This window comes from Arvicola amphibius, chromosome 4 (assembly GCF_903992535.2).
Source record: "Arvicola amphibius chromosome 4, mArvAmp1.2, whole genome shotgun sequence".
Classification (NCBI taxonomy): domain Eukaryota; kingdom Metazoa; phylum Chordata; class Mammalia; order Rodentia; family Cricetidae; genus Arvicola; species Arvicola amphibius.
In genome coordinates, this window is record NC_052050.1 from 33918514 (window position 1) to 33931453 (window position 12940).

General features: G+C 41.0%; 1 non-coding gene across 1 annotated transcript; it reads left to right on the top strand.

Moving 5' to 3' along the window:
• The first annotated feature begins 5374 nt into the window (after positions 1–5374).
• Positions 5375–5481, top strand: LOC119813780. Its single transcript, XR_005285240.1, has one exon. It is a non-coding gene; the product is annotated as a U6 spliceosomal RNA (small nuclear RNA).
• The last annotated feature ends 7459 nt before the right edge of the window (positions 5482–12940 follow it).

Consider the following 12940-nt stretch of genomic DNA (forward strand, 5'->3'; position numbering starts at 1 on the left):
CTCTGCCTCCCGAGTACTGGGATTAAAGGCATGTGCCACCACTGCCTGGCTCTGGTGATGTTAATGACGCAAAGATGATGCTTTGGCTGTTTATATGGGCATGCTTGATTGAAGCAAGATAAATTGTTCATACCACACAGGCAGAATTTTTCTTAAATGGTCAAGTTACATGCCACCTGCCAGTACATGGGAAGAAAGGGGAGTGACAGAGTTGATTGAGGCAGTGCTAGACATACTTCATCTAATCGAACATTTGGATTTTTTTTTGCAATTTAACAGAAAGGGCTAATTTTTTAAAGGTGACTAAAATTAACTATACAAAAAAGCAGAAACTGATTTATAAAAAGAAAGCCCTAAGTGCTACTTTCTGCAGAAAACCCATAGTCCAATTTTATTCAGACTGGAGAAAAGAGAAGTTTCGAATACATTAGGAGAAACTCAGCTGTTGGTTTGGGGTGTTTCAGCTGGAGGCAGGCAGGCAGGCAGGGCCATCTGCTGATGTAGTTGACTTGCTACTACATTGCGTTCTGTTCTCAGAGCACCACAGTTACATTCTAGAACAGTCCTTACAGTGTCAGGCATAACACTTCACACCACACGTTCTTTGGTTATTTGGGCTTCTCATTCAGTTAAAAAAATGTTCTTCAGTGCTGGGAATCGAATCCAGGTCTCACACATGCTAGGCAAATGCCCCTAGCCACTGAGTGACTGCCCAGGAAAGTTGTTTCTGTTCTTGCAGCCCACCTCAGGAGTTTCCCTTGAGGGCCATACCCTTGCCTATAACATCAAGTGACCCTCCGATGCTCACACTTTGCACTCAGATAAAAGTTCAAAAGGTGTAAGTACTTTGTCAGCTTTCAGCAAGGATTCTTTTGTTTGTTTGTTTGTTTGTTTTTGTCTTTTAAGACAGGGTTTCTCTGTCACTTTGGAGCCTGTCCTGGAACTAACTGTTGTGGACCAGGCTGGCCTTGAACTCACAGAGATCCCCCTGCCTCTGCCTCCTGAGTACTGGGATTAAAGGCATACACCACCACCACCTGACTTGCTTTATTTTTTTAAATGATGTATATATGTGTCAATATGTGCAAATGAGTAGAGGTTCCCAAGAAGTACAGGAATTACAAAAGGTTGTGAGCTACATGGGTCCTGGGAACTCAGGTCGTCCGTAAGAGTGGTGGCGCACACTTTTGATCCCACACTCAGGGAGACAGAGGCAGGTGGATCTCTGTGAGTTCAAGGCCAGCCTGGTCTACAGAGTGAGTTTCAGGACAGTCAGGGCTGTTAAACAGAGAAACCCTGTCTCGAAACACACACACACACACACACACACACACACACACAAAGTATTGAATGGGTTCTCTTAACTGCTGAGTCCTCTCGCCAGTCCTATTGGTTTGTTGATTTGTTTATTTGTTGACAGGGTCCACACTGTGCCACAGGCTGGCCTGAAAGTCAGTATGTTGCTTAGGCTGATTTCAACTTGCAAAGATCCTCCTGCCCCAGTTACCCAAATAGCTAATATTAAAAGGTCTACCACTATGCTAACCCCCTTTTTGTGATTTTGATAGTGAATTTATGTTTGTTGATAATTTATCTTGAGACTGTTTTCCACACTTTTGATAGCATTTTAGGTGACTTATCTTGGTATGATTTTTTTCCAGAGTAAATTAGTCTTCTATTGGTTTGAAATATTTATAGTTGATTCACTAGGGAGAAAATTGGAAGAGTTAAATATCTATAATAACATAAGTGGGAGTCTGCCTTTTAAAATAGAAAATTTAAATTCATCTTTTGCATTATAGTGTCAAAAGTGATGATCTTGGTCTGGGTTGTTTTTCATGTTCAAAGTTTATTACTTTCTATGGACTGTGCAATCAGAACAAAATTGGTAGGAAGAAAATGAAGACATAGCTGGGCAGTGGTGGTGCAGGCAAGCGGATCTCTGTGAGTTTGAGGCCAGCCTGGTCTACAGAGCAAGTTCCAGGACAGCCAGGGCTACACAGAGAAACCCTGCCTTGAAAAATCAACAATAACAAATCAAAACAAAACAAAACAAAAATCCCCAAAACCAACAAACCAAAAAAGACATTTGCTAACTGATGTATAGGCATCCATGTAACCCCAAATCTCCCTTTACTTGTGTCTATAAGATGTTATTGATTATTGACTAACAGACACAAAGTGAATGGGTTTCTGCTGCTTCTTTGTCCTGACTTGTTTTATGTCAACTTGACATAAACTAAAATCATCTGTAAGGAGGAAACCTCAGTTGAGAAAATGGCTCCGCTCCATAAGATTGGGCTGTAGGCTATAGGGTGTTTTCATAGTTAGTGATTGATGGGGATGGCCCAGCCCATTGTGGGTGGGACCACCTGAGGTGGGTGGTCCTGGGTTTATAAGAAAGCAGGCTGAGCATGGGAGCAAGTCAGTAAGCAACACACCTCTGTGGCTTTATCATCATCTCCTGCTTCAGTCTTTTTCTTTTGGGCCAACCAGCTCCCAAATCATAACACGGAGACTCGGTTTTGAATGCTCAGTCCAGCTTAGGGTCGTTTCTGGCTATCTCTTTTAACTTAAATCAACCTGTTTCTCTTTATCTACTTTTGCCTCATTGCTTTTTACTTTTCTTTCTGCTTGTATATCTCACGTTCACTGCTTCTCGACCTGGCTGGCAGCTTTCTGGTCCCCAGGCCTCTCCTTCTCTTTCTCCCTGTTCTCATCTCTTCCTTCTCTCTTTGGATTCCTCTTCCTATTCATTCTCTCTACCTGCCAGCCTCGCCTGTCCTTTCTCTGCCTAACTGTTGGCTGTTCAGTTCTTTATTAGACCAATTAGGTGCAACACATCTTTGTATAATTAAACACACATCCTTACATCGCTAAACAGATGCCATACAAACAAATGTAGGACACTGTTACACAGTTAAAGTAATATTCTGCAACATAAAACAAATGCAATATATCTTTGCCTAGTTAAAATAATATTCCACCACATTCTGCTCCATTTGAATTCTTGCACTGGCTTTCCTCAGTGGTCTGTGACTGTGGATATGTGAGCCAAATCAACTCTTTTTCTCCAAGTTGCTTTTGGTCATGGCATTTCATCACAGCATGAAAATGCCTGACTAGACATCCTCTATACAGTGGTTCTCAACCATGCGACCCTTTAATACAGTTCCTCATGTTGTGGTGACCCCCCTCACTATAATATTATTTTGTTTCTACTTCATAGCTATAATTTTACTACTGTTATGAATCATAATTTAAATATCTGATATGCAGGATATCTGATATGTGACCCCTTCAAAGGCGTCATAGCCCACAGGTTGAGAAACACTGCTCTAATGGCATAATTTTATTTTTGCAGTTTGCATCCTTACTAAGTAACCCTAGTGTTTGGGAGGCTGAGTAAGAAGTGTCACCATAGGGTGCTAGCCTGGGGTATGTAGCAAGGCCTCACATCCAAACAAACAAAAAACCAAGCTCCCCGCTCAAACCAAGAAAGATTTTATTATCATTTTTATCCTTTGTTGTTAAAAGATAAGGAAATGAAGGCAGGACAGAAGTCTCAGAATTCTATTTTACTTTTGATTCTCTAAATTCGCCAAGGAAGGGGGGCATTGTAATGCACTCTACATCAACTCTACGCGCACCTGTGGTGATGCTGTGCTTGACAGCGCCACACCGCGTGTAGGAGAGTGCTGGGGATGGAAGCTGGTTTCCGTACTTTTACTCCAGATAGCTTAGACTCACCTCACTGTCTACCTTTATTCCTATATTGTTTAAGGGGCAAATTTTGTCTTAACCATAAATAGCACACATTGTTTTCTTCTGCAGGTTTCCTCTTGTCTATTTTAGAAGCAAGCAGAATATAAATCATGGAAAAGAAGTGTCTCTCGTGTAGCTCACTCTTTTTTTTATTTATTTTTAAAATTTTTTTGAGACAGGCTTTCTCTGTGTAGCCCTGGCTGTCCTGAAACTTGCCCTGTAGACCAGGCTGGCCTTCAACTCTGCCTGCCTCTGCCTCTCAAGTGCTGGGTCTAAAGTTGTGCACAACCACACCTAGCTTCTTGTAGCTCAGTCTTAAAGCCCACAACAGTGGTCTGTTTTTGTCCTAGACCAGCAACCTAGTAGTCATCATAATTGGTAACACAGTGAGAAATGAAAATTCTTAAATTTTTTGAATTCTTTATTTTTGATGCTTTAAGTCTCTGAATTGCTCCCCAAAAGAAAGACTTCTGAACACTACCTCCAAAATATGTTCATTTGCTTTCAAATAGTCTTTTATTTAACTTTTTCTCTCCCAAAGAAAATTTGACCTCTTTTATGGCAAGGACTGTATTTTACCTTTATCTCTTATCTTAAAATCTGGCCCCCAAAGGTTTTCAGCCTCTCCAAAATAACACTTCTTGACTGGCTTGTACAGCAGGACTTTGAAACTTCATTCTTGTGAAAACATCTTGGAGTTCTTCTTACCATCATGGAAATTTTAGGTGGCAAAATGGCCGATCTAAGATGACTTGGAGAGATTACCATCTTTGCAGAAGGATCCTAAGACGTCTTTCTGGATCATTTGCCTTTGGATGTCGCCAGATTGCCCCTTATCGCAATGAAAGCAGATAAAGGAGACTGTACTGTAATTAGCTAATTCTGTCCTTCCTGCCAAGCCAGTGAAGGTTCCTCATTGTGAACACATTCTGCTGCCAAGAGCTCAATTGGAACATTGTGCTTATTTATGAGGGGATCTGAGTGTGAGCAATTTGGCTTCAAGATTAAATGAGGGAATAGGTTGTATTGATAATCCTGATGTACTATTAGCCTTTTAAGGGGAAATTACAGTCATAAAGAGGAGTACATGTAAAGTATTGAACATCATGAAAAACATCACAGAAATCGAAAACCCTCTTTCATTTACAATAGTTCCTTGCTTTCATTCCTCTTGTCTGTTTGGAAAGTGGACCGATGTACTGGAGGCAACCTAGCTCAGTATGTAAGCAGCAGATTGGGACATAGTGCGGAACTAGGTGCACAGGGTCTGGCAGTCCAAGTCAGTGGATGCTTATACTACAGATGCGGAACTGTGATGGACAGTCTGTGGACACAATGCATCTTCATGAATATATGTATGCATATGACGTTCCCAAGCCTTCATAAAGATAATCTGACAGAGCTGGGCATGCTGGCACTCACCTGTATTTCCAGCACTTGGAAGGTAGGGATAGGAGGATCAGGAGATGAAGGCTCTCCTTAGATATAGTGACCTATCAAGTTCAAGGCCAGCCTGGGCTACCTGAGGACCTATCTCAAAACACCAAAAAGAAAAACATAGATATAATAGAAATGAAAATAGATCAGTGAATCATAGGAAATAGAGTGAGTGCTGGCTTTGGCAGCACATTTACTAAAATTGGAACAACAGAGAAAAGATTAGCATGGCCCCTAAGCAGGAATGACTTGCAGATCTGTGAAGTGTTTCATATTTTTTTAGATTTATTTATTTATTATGTATACAGTATTGTGTCTGCCTGCAGGCCAGAAGTGGGCACCAGATCTCATTACAGATGGTTATGAGCCACCATGTCGTTGCTGGGAACTGAACTCAGGACCTTTGGAAGAGCAGGCAGTGCTCTTAACCACTGAGCCACCTCTCCAGCCCCTGTTTCATATTTTTTTGAGAGTCAAATAAAACTTATCTGACAGCATATTTTAAACCTGTAATGTATTTCACTAATAGAATTTAAAATAATAGACATTTTATCAAAGTCATTTTTTGAAATGTCATTATTAAGGTCAGTTTTTCTCTTCAACTTGTTTTTAATCTAAACTGATTTATCACATTGTGGATTAAAGTGCTTGAAGGTATAAAAGAAAAGAAAATGGAATGAGACAAATGTTGAGCAGGGTTTCCAAGGAATAGGAGAAAATGAGTATTGTTCAGAAAATCAGAGAACTGTGGGGGACAGGGAGCCCTGGCTTTTGAGCTGGCTATGTGTTGTTGGCATGGGCATGGCCAGGTAAAGGATCAAAGGGCCTCAGACCCATGGCAAAATGGTAAAGCCTAACCCTTGAGTAAGGCTCAGTAATGGCAAAACCTTTCTAGGTTCCTGTGTGGATGTTGACAGTGTGGGCAGAAATGTCCACGGGAGCATTTCCCTGGGTGATTATGACGTGAACACTGCTCCCTTATAGAGATTTTCCTATGAAGGAGGAGCTAGACTCTCCTCTGTTCAGCTGTGTACCATAAATCCTGCTTCCGAGTTAGCTGCATAGCATAAACCCCGCCTCCGTGTTCAATTGTATACCATAAACCCTGCCTCCTTTGTTGGCTGTAAACCATAAATCCCACCTCCCTGTTCATCTGTATAACCTGACACCACCTCTGTCATTTCTTTATTCCCTGGCTGCCCCTTGCTCAGGTCAAATCCCTGGAGCTGTGCAAGGCTGTGGCTGAGAATGAAAAGTCTGTCGGCTGTCCCCACCTGTAGTCCCAATTACTTGAGAAGCTCTGATTGCTCACTGGAGCTCAGGCATTTGAGAGTAGCCTGGACAATAAAGCAACATCCCATCTCAACAATAAAGTGTAAAATTAAGTTGGTTCTAGAAAGGGAATGCCATTCTGATGAATGGAGCAGGTTTGAGTGAGACCGGCAGGCTCTCACTGTGAGGGAGGTCAGATGTGGGCGCGTGCGTTTACTGACATACCAACCTTGTGTGAGGATAAAGGAGAATCTCAGGTGAACCTGGGTATTAATAATTATTGAAATAAAGATTTGTATTGTATTTTCACGTACGCATTTGAGAATTTTAACAGTTGGGGGGGGGGCATTTGTTTCAACTTCCAATACATTCATGCTCCTATATGATTTCATTTGGGAAGACTGGGATTGAACACATTGCCACTTCAGGCGGTGCAACCTGGCACACATTTCTCAGTATTACTGTCAGCCATGTATGTCGTGCACTGTACCCAGTGAATTGTTCAGGGCTGCAGAATCTCCACACTGCCTTGTTCTGGGCAGCAGGCCACAGGCCAGGGCTTGTCCGTGCGTTTGTGGAAAGAGCACAGTACCAGCTGCAGGGTATCTGGTACTACAACTCAAGACTGCCAGTGTTGCACAAAGCATCCAATGTATAAATGTATAAGTGAGATTTTTATTTTGTTTTATTTTTTAGTCTTGCTCTGTAGTCCAGGCTGTGCCCGACCCATGCCTAGCTTTGCAATGCGATTATAGTCTAAGAAAATGTCCATTTCTGAAAACACAGGCAGGACCGGACTAACCTACACTCTGAAGTTTGATAATCAAACAGACCAAAAGATAAATGGTAAAGCTTTAAGGTGTGAAATTATGTGGTACAGATCATTTTAAGAAGGAAATTTAAGAATGTATTAATTTTCTAGCCTAGCTCATGTGGTTCCTGCAGCATAAAAGTCGACCAGTGGATTCTTAAGTAAGCCATTTAAAACCTTCCCTTTAACTCCAGAATCCTCAGTTGGGAGATAAAAGCCATCCTCTATCAAATTAACTATAATTAGGTATGTGAGTAAGAGCTATAATATGTAGATGTTGTTCTGGATTTCTCACAGGCAGACTAAGTAGGACTTACAGCTGAGACATCGCAACTGAGCGCCGCTGCAGTAGCATCCTCAAGTACAAACATGGCAAGCAGCTTCCAGCCCAAGTACTGGGCTGCTCAGGGTCTCATGTGCTGTTTGGGCTTTCTGCCGACTAGGAAGGATTTTAATCTTCAGGGAATACGTATTGCTTTGGAACTTCTGGCTTTGCAGAATTACCATATATTAATAATGTCTTGATTCGTCCAAATCCATATAATGTCTGACAGCCTACCATGATCTCATTCTTGAAATATGATTAATAATAAAAATTACAGATATTATGCTAGGAGTACTTAAGGAATGTGCTGGTAAGGGTTTTTAAAGTGAGAGCCCTCTCAGCCCTGTTCCTTTATCTTCTTGCTTGTCGTCTCATGGTTTCTATTGCTCTGAAGAGACACCATGACCACAGCAACTCTGACAAGGAAAACACTTAATTGGGGTGGCTTGCTTACAGTTTCAGAGATTCAGTCCATCATCATTATGATGGGGAGCATGGAGGCAGACATTGTGCTTGACAAGTAGCTGAGAGCCCTACATCTTGCAAGTAACAGGAAATGGTCTCAGTGTCACGCTGAGGGAAGCTTGAGCAAAAGAGACCTTAAAGCCCCCACCGCCCACGGTGACACACTTCCTCCAACAAAGCAACACCTCCCTTTGGGGGCCATTTTCTTTCAAACCATCACACTTGTTTCTTTGGAAAGGTTTATTTGGGTTCCCTGTTTTAGGGATTACAGGTCATTAGCTCTATTGCTTTCAGGCCCGTGCAGAGCCCTCAGTTATGGCTGATGGAGCATGTGGTGGAAGCTGCTCCTCTTGAAGTAACTGGGAAGAAAAAAAAGTTTTGTTCCTTTAAATATTTTCTGTGATTTTTTTTAAAACCTCAGTTATTCAAAAAGTTTGCTTATCAGATTATATAAATCAAATGCTGATTTGATTTTTTTTTAACTAGCACTAATGTTGACACTTGGTCATCTCCTTTGACCTTGGGGATTCCAGGCATAGAACTCAGGTACTCAGGCTTGGTAGCAAGCACCTTTACCCTCTGAGCCATCTTGCAAGCCCTTGATATTTCATTTGAGTCTTGATTGAAGAATAACAAGTTAATTGATCTTTTTAGGGTGTCATTGGCTAATCCTATTTAAAAATTTCCATTGTAGGTTGATTATAATGTTGCATTGCGTTGTCATAGTAACTTTATTCGTCAATTCTTTTTTGTTTCGTTTTGTGTAGCCTTGACTGGTCTGCGACTCCTAATGCAGACCAGGCTGGCCATGAACTCACAGACATCTTTCTGCCTGCCTGCCTGCCTGCCTAAAGGGTTGTGCCATCACATCCAGATTGTGTATCCACCTCTAATAGTTATCATGTCAAAAAAAAGTAGGATTTTCTATTTTTTAATGGTTGTTAATTTGTTTTGAGACAAGGCCTCACTGTGCCAGTGGCCCGGAACTTCCAATGTAGCAAGCTGAAGCTAGAAGTATTGGTACATGCCTGCAATCTAAGCACTTGGGAGATAGAAGCAGGAGGATCAGGATTTAAGGCCATCCTCTCTTAGTGAGGACAGCCTGGGCTATGTGAGATCCTGTCTCAAAACTAAAAATAAAAAATGAAAAAGACTGGGCTATCCTTGATCTTGTAGTGATTTTTCTGCCTCTGCCTCCCAGCTGCTAGGTTATAGGTGTACACCTTTACCCAGCTAGGATTTTCTATTTCTTTTTTCTTCTTTCTTCCTACCTTTCTTTTCTTCTTTCTTTCCTTCCTTCCATTCTTTTTTTTTTTTTTGAAACAGGGTTTCTCTGTGTAGCCCTGGCTATCCTGGAACTTGCTATGTAGACCAGGCTGTCCTGGAACTCACAGAGACCCTCCTGCCTCTGCCTCCTGAGTTCAGGGATTAAGGATATGTACCATCACCACCCAGCTGATTTCCTATTTCTAAATTTAAAAATATTTTATTTTCTTTAGTTTATAGGAACATTTTATAAATGTATATATATATATATTTGTATTATGGCATACTATTTATATTCTGGCCACTTTATACAATGTATCCCTTCTCCCAGGCCCTGGTAACATTTTTTTGATTTTGCTTGCATATAAGTTTGCCTTTTCATGCCCTGAGATATTGCATAGAAATTAAATCAGGTGTCAGGTGGTGGTGACTCATGCCTTTAATCCCAGCACTCAGGAGGTAGAGGCAGAGGCAGGTGGATCTCTGTGAGTTCAAGGCCAGCATGGACTACAAGAGCTAGTTCCAGGACAGGCAACAAAGCTACAGAGAAACCTTGTCTTGAAAAAACAAAACAAAATAAAAAACAAACAAAACAAATTAAATGAGGCAATATTTATCCCAATTTCCATATCTTAGCGTTTTAAGGTTTATCCATGCTGTACATTTATCAGAATTTCTTTTCTCCCTTTCCTCCCCTTTTCCTTCTCTTTCCCCTTCTCCTCTCTCCTTCTCTTTGAAGTCCTTCATTTCCCTTCCCCGTTGCCATTTATTTATTTATTTATTTAGTCTCAAACTGTATCCCTGGCTGGTCTCAAACTTCCTGCAATCCTCCTTCTTAAGCCTCCTGAGTTGCTGGATTATAGACATGAGCTATCATGCCCATCTTCAGAATTTCATTGGCTGAATAGTTGTGTGTGTGTGTGTGTGTGTGTGTGTGTGTGTGTAACATTCTGTTTATCTATTTACATTTGGATTCTTTCTCCCTTTTAACTATTGTGAATAGTGTGTGTGTGTCCATGTGTTGCTGGGGATAAACTGCAGGCCTCCTGCATACCAGGCGAGCACTTTACCAGAGCTAATCCTTACCTCATAATGCCGCTTTTAGATACTGTTTTCAGTTCTTTTGGTTATATACGTAGGAGTAGAATTACAGGATTACATGGTAATTTTATGCCTAACATTTGAAAAGCTTTCAACCCTTTCCACAGTGGTATACATTATAATTTAAGAGTTAAGAATCTTTTTTGGTTTTTAGACAAGGTCTCATGTAACCCAGACTGGGTTTATACTGGCTACCTAGCCCAGGATAACCTCGAACTTTTTTCTGATCCTCCTGTGTCCACCTCCCAAGTACCAGGATTATAGTGTATGCCCAGCTGTGCAGTGCTGAGATCAAACCCAGGGCTTCTACGTGTTAAACAAGCACACTGCATCTGATCTACGTCCCCAGCCCTAGAAACTTAGTTTTTAAACGTTGATTGTTTATTTTAAGGTAAGAAATGTCTTAGGATTTCATAAACCACCATATGGAGACAATAGCATTTCTCGAGTTGCCCTTTTAGAATTTCCTTTTTCGCTTCTTTAGATTTCAAACACTCAGTACTGGTTTCTTTGGCATACATTCACTGAGAAGCTAGAAAGATGTTTCCATTCCAGCAGCACGTGAAGCATGCTAAAAATAGATCATGCCACTTTCCACAGAGTTAACACTTAGGGCTCCCAAGCAATCTAAAACTTACACGATGACAAAACACTAGATTTTTCTCTTCCTTGTTAAAAAGAAAAAAAAGATTTTATTTTAGTGTGTGTGTGTGTGTGTGAGAGAGAGAGAGAGAGAGAGAGAGAGAGAGAGAGAGAGAGAGAGAGAATGCCATGTTGCTCTTGTAGATGTCAGAGGACAACTGTCAGGTTGGTGGCACCTTTACCTACAGAGTCACCTTATTGACTCTGGATTTTTACTTCCCACAAAATGCTTGTTTCTAAATATGTATAAATTGTAGTGGTTTTCAAAGTTAAGTCTGCATTGTATACAATCTGTTATCAATATCATGTTTTAAAAATAAATAACAATGAGCTGGGCATGCTGATGCAACCCCAGCACTTGGCAAGACTGATGTGGAGTAAGCTTGTGAGTTCAAGGCTAGCCTGGGTTACATAGCAAGAATCTGTTTAGGCTGGGAAGAGTTGGTGCAGGAAGGGAGTGGAGCAGGGAGAAATGGGAAAAAGAAGAGAGGAGGGGAGGGGAGGGGAGGGAAGGGGAGGGGAAGGGGAGGGGAGGGAAGGGGAGAAGAGGAGAGGAAGAGAGAAAGAGGAAGGGGGAGAGAGACAAGCACTCTAAACAGGAGAAATGAAGCAGTACTTCACAGGAAAGGGTTTTAGTATTTACTGTATACCAGGCCCTTTGCTAAACACTGTGAACCGTTTTCTGATTTAATCCCTCACTAATGCATTTTGAGTCAAAGTTCTTACTGTATTTATTGTACAGCGCCTAGGAGACAAGGCGCGTAGACAGGTTAAATTGTGTCTAAGGTCAAGTCAAGTAAAAAGCAGTAGGTTTGTTTTGAATTTAAAGCGTCCTTAAGTTTATTTAGTGACACTTGTTGGCCCTAATGAGGAAGATAATATCTTTAATCCTGTGTGGAGTTCACAAGAAAGATGAGTCCCATATAGTGAATATCACATGGACACACTTATAACAAGGCAGTTGGACTTTCATCAAGGTGCTTTGAAGACGGCTCACTCCCGTATCCTGGGCTTTAATTAGTGTCGTTACCAGATTCACTATTTTCTTGGTATTTCAGGTACTGGCAACTCATATATGAGTCAATGATAATTGGATCACGCAGGTCCCAAGAGAGGCTCACTATTGACACTTGTCACTTGCTTTCTGTTTTGGCTTCTGTAGTGACTCTCTCCCCTACTTCCTTGAAACTTGGTGTTTTCTGGAAAAATACCTTTATGTCAGCCTCATAAAGAAAGGTAGTAAGTGGTCAGCACACATTTGATGATAAATATATAGATGCATTGCTTCAGTTGGGTGTTTATTTTAGCACACTTGGTTATGGATTTTTATATATACTTTGTTTCTGTTGGTTTTTTTCCTCCACAGTCCTCCCCCCATACATTGCTTCCTCTTTATAAACTCTTGTCAAATAAGATAATGGAAATTGCTACTAATTACTGTTGTTAATCTCTGCTCCCCTAATTGTCCATAGCCATACTTGTAATTACATATGTTTTCATGAGTATTTTAAAGTAATATAGCATAGTGATAAAGGGCATGGATTTTGGTGTCATTCTGCCCTGAAATTGTTCCTGGCCCCAGGATTAATTGTGTAAACTTAGGCAAGGCACTAAATATCTCAAGCCTTGAGTTTCTTGTCAGGAAAAGATTCTTTGATAATATAACAGTCCCTTGTGTTTCTTTCTTTATACAGTTTTAATTACCTGTACTTAACTGCCATACAAAAATAATAAATGGAATTTCAGAGTTAATAACTTGTGCGCTATTCTGAGTTGCATGATAGAATCCCACACCATCTGCCTGGGAGGAGGTTCATTCCTGTGTGCAGTGTGTCCAGGCTGTATATGCTACCCAC